The sequence below is a fragment of the Cebus imitator genome, unplaced genomic scaffold, assembly GCF_001604975.1.
Source record: "Cebus imitator isolate Cc_AM_T3 unplaced genomic scaffold, Cebus_imitator-1.0 Scaffold467, whole genome shotgun sequence".
In the NCBI taxonomy this organism is placed as follows: domain Eukaryota; kingdom Metazoa; phylum Chordata; class Mammalia; order Primates; family Cebidae; genus Cebus; species Cebus imitator.
Window position 1 is genome coordinate 42,281 of NW_016107782.1, and position 5,117 is coordinate 47,397.

Here is a 5,117-nt window from a genome sequence, read left to right on the forward strand (position 1 = left end):
CCTGGCCAACATGGTGAAACCCCGTCTCTACTAAAAAATAAAAAAATTATTCAGATGTGGTGGCACACGCCTGTAATCACAGCTACTCTGGAGGCTGAAGCAGGGGAATTGCTTGAACTCGGGAGGTGGAGGTTGCAGTGAGCCAAGATCGTGTGCCACTGTACTCTAGCCCAGCGACAGAGCAAGACTCCGTCTCAAAAAAGGAATACAAAAATTAAACAGGTGTGATGGTGCATGCCTATAGTCCGTTACTCAGGAGGCTGAGGCACGAGAATTGTTTGAACCACGGAGGCAGAGGTTGCAATGAGCTGAGTTTGTGCTACAGCACTCCAACCTGGGTGAATGGAGTAAGACTCTGTCTCAAAATAAACAAATAAATATCTGCTAAGATAATTCCTTTACCTTTTTTCTCCTTTAAATGTCTGCTTCAATATCATCTTATTAGTGACAACTTCCTCAGCCATCCTTTTAAAATAGCAGCCCTTCTCTACCTCAGCACTCCCAGACAAGTCTGGCTTTCTCTTCTCGGCCCTTATCACTGCCTGACATAGGAGGTTTTTTTTGTTTATTGCCAGATTTCTGCACTGGGATGTGAGCTCTATGAGGACAGATATTTTTGGTCTTGCTTATGGATGCATTCCCAGGACCTAGAACAGTGCCTAGCATACAGTAGATGCTCAATAAATGTGTTGAATGAATGCATGAATAAGAAGCAGTCAGATTTGTTGTGTTAGGCACTGTGCCCAGTGACCCTTCAGAAGCTGCCTCATTTATGCTTCCAGTGACGCTTTTCAAGGAGTGTATTGTTCTCATTGTTTTACAAATGACAGCGCCGAGGCAGAGACCGGAGGTGAACAGGGGCACAGAGCTGGTAAGTGATGCAGTCAGGAGTTGTGTCCAGTTCCTTTGACCTTGGTGTCACCATGCTGGGTGGCTGAGATGCGGAGGGAGGAGTCAACAGGATGCCGGCCCGGGCTTCCAGGCTCTGGAAGATGGAAAAGCGTCAGAAGCACGGACAGAAATGCAAATGCTGGGAAGAAGGCCAGAGCTTCAGAAAAAGAAGTAGCTGAGGGAGGAAATGTTGGATCAAGTAAATATTCGGGGGAAAAATCCTGCTCTTTAGAAGAATGACTAAATAATATATTGTCCAAGACCCTTGTGAGAGTGAAAGTGGGCACTATTTTTTTTTTTGAGACAAGGCCTTGCTTTGTTGCCCATGCTGGAGTGCAGTGGCGCAATCTTGGCTCACTGCAACCTCTGTCTCCCAGGTGCAAGCAATCCTCTTGCCTCAGCCTCCCGAGTACATGGGATCACAGGCATGCGCCATCACGCCCGGCCACTTTTTGTATTTTTAGTAGAGACTGGGTTTCACCATGTTGGCCAGGCTGGTCTCAAACTCCTGACCTCATGTGAGCCTCCCACCTTGGCCTCCCAAAGTGCTGGGATTACAGGTGTGAGCCACAGTGTCCACTGCACTATTTATAATAAGCTGCAGCAAGAAGCGTACATGGAGGTTGTCCCAGCAAAGGGGGACCAGCGGTCCCTTTGGTCTCAGGTGATTGGAACATCCGCGAGATCCATGGCTAGAGATTTGGGTATCTCCCTTCTAGAGTTACACAGGGAAGCCACAAGGTTGGGGTTCTCATCAGCAGGGAGAAGGAGGAAGAGAACATGAAGACCAGCTTTGAGACCCTCCCAGAGATAAGTGGGAGGAGAAGAAGCCCATGGAAGACAGAACCTGAAGGGAGAAGAGGCACAGAGGTCAGGAGGAAAGGGGACAGGAAGGGAGGGGAGCGGGGGAGGCCGCATTTTTAGCGCAATTTAAAAGTAGGTCAGTGGGAAGCTGGTAACAAAAACAAGATTAGAGAATCACTTGTTTTTTGATTTTGTAACAAAATCATCGTTTCAACACAATGCTAAAAGGCATTTAATTAAAGCAGCTCCGAATTCATTTTGACTTGATAACTTTTTTTCTGCTGCTCCCTTATAAACCCTGAGACTCTTTTGGGTGGTTCCTTTTCTTTTTTCTTTTCTTTTTCTTTCTCTTCTCTTTTCTTTTCCTTTTCAAGACAGAGTATTGCTCTGTCACCTAGGCTGGAGTGCAGTGGCGCAATCTTGGCTCACTGCAACCTCTGCTTTCCAGGTTCAAGCGATTCTCCTGCCTTACCCTCCCAAGTAGCTGGGACTACAGGTGTGCGCCACCATGCCTGCAAATTTTTGTATTTTTAATAGAGACAGGGTTTTGCTACATTGACCACACTGGTCTAGAACTCCTGGCCTCAAGTAATTCACGCACCTTGGCCTCCCAAAGTGCTTGGATTAGAGGTGTGAGCCACTGAGCCTGGCCTGGGGTGCTTTCAAAGCCTGGATCAGGAATCAGATTTTGGTGTTCCAGCCTGAAGTTTAAAAAAAAAAATTTTTTTTTTATTTTAAGAAATATTCACCCCTGTAATCCCAGCACTTTGGGAGGCCGAGGTGGGTGGATCACGAGGTCAAGAGATCAAGATCATCCTGGCCAACATGGTGAAACGCTGTCTCTACTAAAAATACAAAAATAAATTAGCTGGATGTGGTGGCATGTGCCTGTAGTCCTAGCTACTGAGGAGGCTGAGTGAGAATTGCTTGAACCTGGGAGGTGGAGGTTGCAGTGAGCTGTCCTTGTCCCCCACCCACCAACAGGACCCAGTGTATGATGTTCCCCTCCCTGTGTCCATGAGTTCTCATTGTTCAACTCCCACTTATGAGTGCGAACATGCCGTGTTTGGTTTTCTGTTCCTGTGTTAGTTTGCTGAGAGCGATCAGCCCGTAGTTTTTTCCTGTGCCTTCTCAGGCCCAAAGCACTACAAGGTCCTGCAGTCAGAGTGTCATTGACACACCGATGGAAGATACAGAAGCAAGGGGGATACTTCTGTGATTTCTTTGGGGTCAGAAAGGTTAAAAATTGAGTTTCTGAGCCAGCATAAGTAATAGTGTCTAAAATCTGGCTTTCCATGGTAAAGTAGAAATTTTAACATTTCATGAACAATTCAAGCAGATATTTTTCTACCCTGGCTTCTTCCTTTATTGGAGAGAGGGAGACAGGGAGGGGGAAGCAAGCAAGCCAAGAAAACCCTAGTTCAAAACATAATTGAAATGATAGCATTAGCAAAAATGCTGGTGTCTAGCAGTAACGTGGTTGGTCTGTCTCGTAATTGGGAAGAAGAGAGAGCTGGGTTGCTGAGCATAACATTTTTGTCTATCCAGACATGGTGAGTTCATTTGGCTCTAGCCAGAAGGTGCCCTTTCCAGGTAGTGATGATGCATGCTTTGTGCATGGCTTTGTGTTCTTGGTTTATTAGACACTAAAGCCTCAGGACGGAGGCCCTGGAAACAGAATCACTCTCTCGCATTCTCTGAATGCGAGTATGAGTAATTGTGTTGGGTAGCAGCATCCGGCAGAGGACAAGCAGCAGGCCTTCCCTGCAGCTTCTTTTTATCACAGCAGAAGTGTTACTGGCAGAAATCACTGTGGCACACAACCCCTGGGCACCAAAAGGAATAAAATCTCACAGGAATTCAAAGGGAACAAAGTCATTAACACCGAGTCAAAGCCTGCTGGCGGACATCACAGAAATCCAATGGGTAGAGAGGGCTCCTGAGAGGAGGAAATGCATGACTCTAGGCTACCCCGCACAGATGGTAATATCAGATCCTAAATACTGGTTTTCGTGGAAGCAGCCTGTAGCTGGTGTTCATGCCACACGGGATGAGTTCGTGTCAAGGCTGACCTTGAGCAGAATGAGGAAGCAGGACTTTGTTTTGGCACACTACGCCCCTCTGCCCTTCTCAGATCCACCCTAAAGACTGAGCCCTCTTCAAGAGTCCCATGCATAGTTTTGTATTCAAAATAAGAATTTATTGGAGGCATATGGTACCTCACCAACTATGCTCAATGTGCTCCTCCTTTCTCCTTTGATCCCCTCCCTCGTCTTCTCCTCTTGTCCCATCTGTTTTATTTCCGTGTCTTTTCTTTTCCCTTTCCCTTATTTTTGACCATTCTTTACTTTTCCAGAAATATGAAACGGGGAGAGAGAAAAGTTGGGAGAGGGTGGGTAGGGTGGGGCTGGGGGAGACAGAGAGAGGAGTCAGGGAGGGAGGGTTATCTGCTACCTGCAGATTTTAAATCTATAGTGTTTGTTGGGGTTCCTTTGTGTAAGGTTTATTCTCTGTAAGGTTTATTGCCGAGTTTAAAATGAGGAAACTGAGGCCTGCATGAGAACAATTAGATGCCAATTTATTTGGCTCCCAGGTGAGGTTCCTTGGTCCTGGGGAAAGAGGCCAGGGAAGTCACGCCTGACTCCTCTCAGGCATGGGGTTATATAGGGAGGGAAGGTGCTCTGACTGGCTGTGGAGAAATAGGACGTGGACGTGGCAAGCTGCTATAGGTAGGTAGGCGGGACTTCCAGTGAGTGGGCTGGATGGGGCAATATGCTATTGGGTAGGTTTTGACGGGGCTTCTTTTAAATTTTGGCAGGGTTTTCCAACGGCTGGCTAGGTGCCGAGTGCAGAGGTTAGTGTCGAGTGCAGATCCTGGTGCTGAGTGCAGAGGGGATTTCCAACGGCAGAGTTTAGTATTGAGTGCAGAGGTGGGTGTGGCAAGCTAGATGCTGAGTGCAGATTCTGGTGACGTAATTTCAGGCGTGGAGAGGGATGGGCGTGTACGAGCTCCTGGTGAGGCAGCCGGCCTTACACTCTGTATTGTTGGTGTTTACTTTCACCTCATAGGGTTGTTAGGAGGATTAAATGTGGAGTGTTTAGCTCAGTGCCTGGCATACAGTAAGGTATCAATAAACACAAGTTATTAGTATCGAAAAATTTACCCTTGGAATAAACATCTTCAGATCTAGAGTATTCTATTTGGGGAGTGGTGGATTTCTTCTCTCTTCTTAAAAAGTACCTTTTTCTTAAGTTCTTGTTTTATTTTTTATCTATTATTATTATTATTTTTAGAATCAGGGTCTAACTCTGTTGCCTAGGCTAGCATGTGTGGCGTGATCAAAGCTCACCACACCCTCAAACTCCTGGGCTCAAGCAGCCCTCCTGTCTCAGCCTCTCTAGTAGCTAGGACTGTGGTGCAT

At 46.7% G+C, this 5,117-nt stretch overlaps 1 long non-coding RNA gene across 12 annotated transcripts in view; it reads left to right on the forward strand.

The window, feature by feature from the left end:
- The window catches only part of LOC119468653, a 47,244-nt gene that overhangs the window by 33,948 nt on the left and 8,179 nt on the right, over positions 1-5,117 (forward strand). The window lies entirely within an intron of this gene.